The sequence below is a fragment of the Neofelis nebulosa genome, chromosome 18, assembly GCF_028018385.1.
Source record: "Neofelis nebulosa isolate mNeoNeb1 chromosome 18, mNeoNeb1.pri, whole genome shotgun sequence".
Lineage (NCBI taxonomy): Eukaryota > Metazoa > Chordata > Mammalia > Carnivora > Felidae > Neofelis > Neofelis nebulosa.
Genome location: NC_080799.1, coordinates 945,001 through 954,069, shown reverse-complemented (window position 1 = coordinate 954,069; position 9,069 = coordinate 945,001). Strand labels below are relative to the sequence as shown.

The window sequence follows — 9,069 nt, the reverse complement described above, 5'->3', positions numbered from 1 at the left end:
GACCAGAAGTCAGAGGTGAAGGTGGGGCAGGGCTGGTCTCTTCTTGGCACCTAGAAGAGACCGTCCTCTCCCCTCATCTCCTCGTCGCCCACTTTGGTGACTTCATTTTACCGGAATCCCCTCTTTACAGACCCAGGCTCCAGACACAGTCACCTGCCGAGGTGCGGGGGGCTGGGGCTTTAGGGTGTGAATTGTGACGTCAGGGACACAGCATATGCCACCCCCCGAGTCCTCCCCACCACCTGGGAGGAATCAGAGAGGTGGATATACCCAAGGGGCTCAGTCCTCAGGGCCTCCCCAGGCTGCAGAGACCCTGCCAGGCCCCCGCTCGGCCCCCTCTCAGCCTTAGGAGAGAAGCGCCTGGAAACCAGCTTGGAGGGAGTCAAAATCAGGTGGCGGGAAATCAACCTGACCATCCTTCCACCTTCTGTGGCTGCTACTCAGCCCTCAGGGCAGGTCGGGGAAACAGGACAGGGACGCCCAGGGGACTGGTGGGGAGCCGAGGGCGCTCCCTGCAGACGAGGGGAGAGGGCCCCCAGTAACGAAGGGTGAGCCGGCCGCCTCACGCTCTCGCCCACAGCCCCGCTCCCGCCTTGCCAGGCTGTTTGCCCAGACTGTTGCATGGGCAGCTGCCACACAGCCCAGTGACAGTCCCAAGGCCCCCTGCCCTGATTCTGAGCTGCTGCTGTCCACTCCGGCCCTCAGCAGCCTGCTGAGCCAGGGTGAAGTCCACACGAGATAGGTCAAGTCCGAGTGCTTTGATAAAGCTCAGGGCCCCTCCTTGGGCCCCCAGCCCCACCAGGAGCAGGCAGGGGGCTGGGGGCACCGTGCTTCTGGACGGGTCTGCACAGGAGCCGTGCCCTCTGGGGGCTCAGGTGCACCTCCCACAGTGGACCCACATAAACTCTGCTCTCCAGCCCGGCCCCTCCCCTTGGTCCTGGGCCATGACTCCCCTCAATCCCTGTATTTGGCCCAGGGGTTAGTAATGGGTTTGAACCTTCGGGCCTCCCTCCCCCCACCAAAGGCGGGGTGTGGGTGGGGAGAAGAGAGCAGGCATATTAACCATGTTTCCTTTCTGTACTCCTTTAAAACTTTTTTAAGTGTATTTATGCATTTATCTTAAGTGATCGCTGCACCCAGCGTGGGACTCAAACTCATGACCCGGAGATCAAGAGTCGCATGCTCCGCGGACTGAGCCAGCCTGGTGCCACCTGGTGCCACCGACTTTCTGTCCTCCAGGTGCAGGGGCATCCTCAGCCTTACTGACTGGGGACAGACAGCTCATCCCAGATAGTGAATTCCTTGCCCCAGGAACATGCCTTTCAAATGCAAACCAAGCATCCGGAGCCCACACTGGAACCGAGGCTCCAGGAGGCGCTATCCCCCGCCCCCCCCCAGTCGCCGGGGGGCCAAACGAATAGGGACACCCAAAGGCCCCGGCCTGCCAAAGTTATTCAAACTGGCCAGTCCTACACTTGCTCTAATGTACCGATCTCACGCCACCGTCCCTTCCCTGCGACACAATAAAAGCCCTGGGCCGTGCTCTCCCCCCTCTATCCCTGCCCCCAACTCCCTCTGCCTCCTGGTGCTCCCTCACCTGGCCATCAGTGGGGGGCCACATCTCCTGGTTCCAGGAATGTGCGTGTTAACTGTCTTCCTTCCTGAGGGACCTTTCTGTGTCTGCCTGCCTCATCGTTCCTGATTAAAACAAATCCCGGGTACACCGTAACACCCACATATGACAGTTCTCACAGGGTCCCGGGGCCCCAAAGACCCCCCCCCCCATCATCCTGAAGATGGTTAGGGTGTGGGCCCCCAGGCACGTCGCTGGAAACACGTGAGCTTGGGGGGCAGGGTGGGATGGATGGATCCAAGGTGGAGGGATTTACCCCCGAGATTCTGGATCCACGAAGGGACAGCGACCGCAAGGCTGGACGGCGAGACAGAGAACTCAGACTCGAAGCCATAAAGATGAAAGGCTTTGGGTGGCTGTGACACTGACTTGCAGAAAAAGGCAAAACCAGTCCAGCCCCTCCCCCCACAGAGACTGCCACGCTGTCCCAGAGCCCCTGGGACATGGCTCATCTGGCACACGCTTTGCGCGACTCAAGTGAGGAGAGCAAGCTGAGGGCCCTCGATCCAGGCCAGGGCTCAAAGAGAGACCCCAGTGTCGGGGGTCTGCCCTGCCCTCCCTCGCCCCCCACCACCAAGTTCTAGTTCAGGAAGCTGTGCCCACTCCCTCCAGCAAACCTGCAAGGGCTCATAATGAACCGTTAGACTCAGTCCTCTTTTCGATGCTTCCTCTCGACCCTCTGCTCTGACGGACCAAGCAGGGCATGCCGGAGGCAGAGCAGGTGGCCTTGTCCTCCCTCCTACCTCAGGCCTGGCCTCAACCCCGTCAGCATCTGCGGATCTCAGTGACCGTGGCGTGGCGCCAGAGGCCCCGGTGGCGCTTCCCAACTCCAGCAGTGGCCCCTGTATATCACCCACCCCTGGCACCCAGTGGACACAGGGCGAGGTCCAGAGCAGCGTCCCCTGCGGCGGGTGCCGCCTTCCCCTTCCTCCCCAGCCCCCAGTCAAGCGGCTGCTTTGGGCTTCTCACGGGTCGGAGAGGGCTTGGCTGAGGGTCAGGGCCGCACAGGAGGTGAGGCGGGAGCAGAAGGGGCTAGAATCTGAGCAGGAGGAAAGAGGAGGGCCAGGGAAGGAGGGGGAAGGGAAAAGACGGGGGGCCCCAGCTCTCAGTGTCCAGCTCCCAAGACCAGTGAGAGCACCCCTGTGCGCCCCACGCTTCTCCACTCCCAGTTCCCCTGGGCCTGGGCAGTGGCTGCAGATCAGGGGATGTGAGAGGAATCTGTGTGCTGCGTTAGGGGCTTCCAGGGAGGAAGGCAGGAGCGGGGGACCGGACAGAGAGAGAAGCTCACTGCACCCCGTGGGGGCTCTACAGCGGGGTCCTTCCGAGCCATCCCAAGCGGAGGTCCACGGCTGGCCTTTGTATCCAGAGCGAAGGAGTCCTCAGATGTGGCTACGGGCCCCTTCAGGCCGGGGAGAGCCTCAGCTGTGGGTCCCCGCAGCTGGGGAGAAGGGCGCCCGTGTGGAAGGGAGCCAGGGGGCACTCTCAGCAGCCACTACAGGCCCTTCAGCCAGCCTTTGAGACTCGGGGGAGACCGTGACCCTCCCAGCTCCCATCCTGCCGTGTCTGACCTCCCGGCCCTGTGGGCCCCCGGGGGGGCCTGCCTCGGACTACACCCCCTGGCCACCTCCCTTCGCTCGCTCTCCCTGAACTCTTGGCTGTGCCTAAAATTGCTGTGTGAGTAGGCCTCACCTTCCTGTCCTCAAACCTGACTGCGGGAGCACTTAGCGCACAGGCTCTTTGGCACGTGCTCGCCAGGCCGCCAGCCAAGTCCCCGACCGGCTGGGCCCAGCGCCGGCCCGCAGTTGCCCGCGTACCGCCGGCCCCGGCGCGAGTCACCGGGCTCGAGAAGGCCAGGGCCAGCCTGTCCCCACAGCCCCGCACCTCGAACGCGGCCTGAGCACACACAAGCCGAGGCTGGGGGTGAGGCAAACAGAAGCGGTGGGAAGGAAGCCCCCCGCCCCCCGCCGCCCCCCCTGCCGCCGCCCCCCGCCCGGCGCCCCTGGAAGAGCCCGCGGATCGGATCGGACCGGACCGCTGGTTGGCGGACGGGATGCGGACGGCCGTCACAGAATATTCTAACACTCTCAGTCGCCCTCTCCCGGGGGACGGAGCGCTGGAGCTGCAGGGGAGGGGGAGGAGGGCACCTCTAGGAATCCCGCCAGGGCATCAACACGCTTGACGAGGGCAGAGTTGTGGCCACATTTTCTACATTCAGGGAATAATTAAGAAGTTGATTATCAGTTAGCTAATTAAATCATCCGCTTTACTTTCATTTTCCCGCTTTCCCCCTATTTTTCCTTCCTTACTTTTCTTTTCCTCTTTCCCTTTCTTCTTCTTTTTTTTTTTTTTTCTTTTTTGGTTAATCACTGTGGCCGCGGTAATGAGCCGCCGCGGGTTGCCAAGCAACCGGCTCCCAGTTAAACAGTCCCAGCTGCCTCCCGTCCGCGCCCCGGCGCCCGCGGGGGGCGGGGACCCCCTGCAGCCCTTTCTGTGCGCGGCCGCCTGACACCCACTGCGGAAACCCCGGACGCGGTGCAGGGGAGGGGAGGGGAGGGCCCCGGGTCCGGCCCATGCGCCCCCATTGCCCCCTCTGCCCCTCGTGTCCCAGCCCGGGCACCTTCCCGGGCGCCCAGGCCCCTCGCGGCCTCCGCCCACCACGGCGCCGCGGGGCCTCAGTTTCCCCGCTGCGCGGCTGTGGTCACGCGGCCGTGAGGACCTGCTGCAGGGGCTCAGGCGGCCGCGACGCGGGCAGGGAGGGGGCGGTCCTCTGCGAGGCCTGCGCGCCCTCCGCTGGGGACGGGAACGGGGCTCCCTCCCGGGAGCCGGCCGGGAAGGGCCCGGCCTGAGCCGCCCCTCCCGGGACCGCGAAGCAGGGGTGCGCGCCCTCCGTGGGGCCGCCCTGGCCACCGCCGCCTCGGGGTCCCGGGCGGGCCCGGACCCGTTCCAAGGGCGCCCCAGGGACGGCGGCCCGAGCCCCCTAGGTGCGCACCCGCGCGGCCCCCACCCAATTCCTGCGGGGTCGCTGCCAGGGGTCCCACTGCCCTCCCGGCTCCGTCCCTCTCCTGGCTCCGTCGCGCGCTGTCCGCCCTCCCTCCCGCCCCCCCAGCTCTGGGGTGTGTGTGTGTGTGTGTGTGTGTGTGTGTGTGTGTGCGCGCCTAATTCTCCGGAGTTACTCTTTTGTTGCCAATTGTTTCTATGCCCCGAGGCCACGCTGTAAATGAGATGTTACATCTGCACCGAGCTAAGTAAACACTTTATAAATGAATAAATAAGTGAATAAGTAACGAAATAGTCATCTCGAGGACCCGACTAGCTGCCAGGGCTCCGGCCGGCCAGTCTGCGACCATCCTGGGCCCGGGGCAGCGTGGGAGGCAGCGCGCGCGGGCAGCCGGGACGTGTCCTTCCGGCCCGCGGCGCCCGACCCCTGGCCCAGCTGCCTCTCTGTCAAGTGTCCCTCCCTTTCCCTATCTCCCAAAATTTCCTCCAGGCTCTGTGGCATTTTGTCCCCAGATGTCGTTTGGGATTCATCGCTTTCACCCACCGGTTTTCAAACAAAAACGGATTGTTGGAGCAGCTCTGGACCCTGGGTTTGCCACCAAACGTGCCCTGTCGGGGATGGCGGGGCTCTGGATGGAGGGTCACGGCCCCAGGGAAGGCCCCGCGCACTTTCTGCGCCCACGGTCGGGTCCCTGCGGCTGGGCCCCAGGATCGGGCTAGTGTGCCGCTGGCCGCAAGGAGTAAAACCCAGCCGGGGAGGAGGCAGCCAGAGCCCCCCACCTCCCAGCCTTGCCTCTGTACCCTGCACGGCGCCGGAGGAACCGGGCAGGCCTCCACGGTAGAGCCGCCGAATCTCAACTCTGAGAGAGGCTGAACTTCGCAATTATCACGGATAACAAGAACAAATGAAAAAGCACTCATTGAGTAACTGATATCAATTATGAAGCCCGGCTTTAGAGTCTGGAATAAATGATAGGGGAATCGGCCTGAGAGAGAAGGGGAGCAGACTGTTATTATTTACGCCAGATTAAGGAAAGTATCCAATTTGCTGGCCATCTCCCTCCCCGTGGGAATTGGCATCAATTTTATTATTGTTCCTCCAATTTTAATATTCTCTAAATGAATTACTATTGAGCGAGGTAGTTAGTCAATAGTTTAATACAATTAATTATCTTTAAATCGCTTTATCTTTTTTTTTTTTTTTTTGAGAGAGAGAGAGAGAGAGAGGGAGAGAGGGAGAGTCTTAACCCCAGTGAGCAGTTGTTTATAGGAAACTCAGGAGACTGGGTTTTGCACAGCGGGGCCCAGGACTCTGGGTGGGGACCCTGGGGAGGGGCTTTCCTGGTCCAGAAGCAGGGCAGTTGTGGATCCCGAGTCCACAAACATGCCAGGGGTGGGCCACCCCGGGGAACCCTCCTCCATGGTGCCTGCAGAGGCCAGGCAGGTCCCCCAGTTTGTGGGGCACATGGGGCGTGGCCCTGGTGCCTCTGTGTTTTGTTTCACTTGTTTGTTTTCAGTTTAAGTAGATGGGGGGGGGGGGGAAGAAATTCACAGGCCACTAAGCTAGCTTTCTTTTCTGGACCCTCTTCAGCCCTACCCCAGTGAGGTCCAGTGACAGAACAGCCAGGCTGGCCCTTCCGTACTCACTCCTGCCTCCTTCTCTGAGGGACTGGGAGAGTGGCCTTGGGCAAAGGTCTTAGAAGAGAGGACACGATGGGAGTGTGGGCGCTGGTGTTATTTGCCTGTCTCACGCCGTAGCTTCTTTCTTACTTATGCAGTGGGGGGAGGCCTCACCTCTCTCCACACACACCCTGACTGACTTCCCTCCTCCGCACTCACTTTGGGCCCCCAGCCCTCACTGCTGGTAGTTCCTCGCCCCTGGGAAGGCAGCTCCAGCCTCCCGCTATGCGGTGGGTGTGCTGGCGGGGCCGCCTAGGGTGGGGCCAGGCCCAAGCAGCTAGAAGGCCCTCTCCTGGCCCCCAGCTGCCTGTTCTGGTCGGCTGCACTGGTTAGAAGCAAGAGGAGGCAGCCATCTCCACTCAAACTGAGGGCTGAAATTTTTCCAGAAAAGCCCTCTTTTCCGGCGCCTCTCCCAGCCTTGACCACAAACACCGGGGAACAAAGTTGTCTGCTGTGAGGTCTGGCCAAGACTTCGGAACACTTACTAACACAGGGGAGGAACTTTTTTCTAGCAGGTCAGAGGAACTTCTCCATGACATCAGGATACCAAACAGGAGTGGTGGGGGACAGGTGGGGGATCAGCAGAGACGTCCGGCAGATAAGTCATAGATCACAGACAGCCTAGGCCAGGCTCAGAGCCCTGCAAGTAATAAAGAATGCAGGAGCAGGCTAGTACAAAGTGTCTGACCCCATCTAAGACACGCTTGCCGGGTATGAGCGGGCAAACCCCGACACAGCGAGGCCCTCTGGGGCGCCAAGACAATCCCCGAGAATCTTGCTCTTCCTCCCACCGATCGGCCCCCAAAAGAAACGCTGGAGCTTCTCACCAGTCAGTGAACATTTAATTCCCCCGAAATAGCACTGAGGACAGGACCTGGTATTTCATAGTGTTTTAGAAGTAATATTCCGTTTGTCGGTGCCGTGAAATAGGGCACCAGGAACGCTACAAGAAATAAAAAGAGTAATTTCTCAGTGGAGAAGTTGCCTGTTTCCAATTCAGGGCCCGGATGGCTGGGACCTGGATCCAGGGTGCTCCAGTCCCACCAGGGTGGCTCACTGGCCAGGAGGCTCAGCCCCTCCCACCTCGCACATCTGGAATTGGCATCAGGGGCGCTGGGGTCTCAGGAAGTTCTCACACTTCACGACTCATTAAACTCGGAGCTTGGATTCCTCGGGAAAGGGGATGAAGGTACAGGAGTTATGCTGGGGGGTGGGGGTAAGGAAGGGTGCTCCCTGCACAGCTCCTCTGGCAGCTGTGGCCCGGAAGGAGGGGAGGGATGTGATCTCAGGGGAGCCCCCACCCCAGGGCTCGGGATCACGGCAGGCCTTGACTGGGGTTGGGGGCGGCCCAGCGTGACTCTCAGAGGGAGGAATCACCTCCCAGTTTCAGGGAAGCTCCCTGTCCCTTCAGGAGGAAGGGTGGGCCCTCCGTGGAGTGGACAGTGGGTAGATGGGGGCCCCCTCTCAGGCAAGCTCTCAGGCCTCCAAGAATCATTTCGTTTGGACCAACGAAATGCAGGGGAAAGTGCCCACCCCGCCAACCCGTTAGGCCTGGAGGGTCTGCTGGGGCTGCTGGGCTAGGCCAGTCCCTCTGGTGAGGTCTTCCTGGGGGGTGGGGGGGGCGGGCTTGAAGCCTCTCCTTCTCACACTTCCATTTGCTGGTTACGGATACTGCCTTAATGTCTGAAGGGGATAATACTTGGGAGCTTAAAATTACAATTGCTTCTACTTAAATTTATTTGATGGCCGGAGCGCTCCCGTTATACACTCATATATGGGTTTTCAATATCTTAAATGTTTAAAAAGGTTTTATTCTGTACTTACACTGAGTGAAATTAAAAAGAAACAGTAAAATGTTTGAAAATGAAGTGCATTATGTTTAATAAATTTAAAATGAACAAAGACTGCTATATTGCCAGCAATATCATTCCCTGCCCAGGGGCATTAATAAAGACTGGAGGTTTGGAAAAACAATATTTTCTATTAAAATTCTGCGCTGTGTTTCAATATTAAAAGGATATGTGATGAATTTCCAGTGTTACCCAGACGGGGTCAGAGATTAATTTCATTTCTTTCTGGTCAGCATTCTGTCGATAATTAATCAAAAGCAGAGTTCCTTAATGAAACACTTTTCATAAGGTGATAATTAGCAGGAAAGAGGCGGCCCGCAGACAGTCCCGCGAGCTGTCTAATAACCGGCAAGGCGCGGGGCTGGGTCCTGGGGGCCGGGGGCGGGGGCCGCGGGGACGTCGGTTCCCCAGCGAAGGGGCTGCGCAGCAGTGAACCGAGTCCCCACCCGGCCCAGCCCCGAGCTCAGGCCGCGCTGCAGACCCTCGCAGGCCACAAGAGGAACCAGAGAAGCGAGGGCGGCGAGGACCTGGCCCGGCCAACCCCACCCCAGCCCAGAGAGGCCTCTGGGACGCTTCGTGACCTTAGCCAAGTCCCTGCCCTTCTCAGGGCCTCGGCGCCCCCTCCTACGGCAGTAGCAGCTCAAATCAGAGTCTCTCTGGCCCGGGGACCGGCCTTGGTCGTGGCCCTCCACCCTCCCCGCAAAACCGGCAGAAGGACCCGCGGGAGTCCACAGGCCTCCAGGAGACTCCTGCTCACCCCCTCGGATCCTCTTTGCCCGCTACCAGCGCCAAGCCGAGCCGGGTCCGCGGCGGAGAAGCCTGGGAGGCCGAGGGGAGGGAGTTGGGGGGTGGGGGTGGGGGCGAGCGAGCGAGCAAGGGAGGGAGGGGAGGAGGAGGAGGAGGGGGTTA

The 9,069-nt window shown here is 60.5% G+C and overlaps 1 long non-coding RNA gene across 1 annotated transcript; it reads right to left on the bottom strand.

Moving 5' to 3' along the window:
* Positions 1 to 5,840: 5,840 nt before the first annotated feature.
* On the bottom strand, positions 5,841 to 8,524 carry LOC131501718 (uncharacterized). Its single transcript, XR_009256863.1, has 2 exons — positions 7,138 to 8,524; positions 5,841 to 6,950 (listed from the first exon to the last, which is right to left on the bottom strand). It is a non-coding gene; the product is annotated as an uncharacterized LOC131501718 (long non-coding RNA).
* Positions 8,525 to 9,069: the final 545 nt, after the last annotated feature.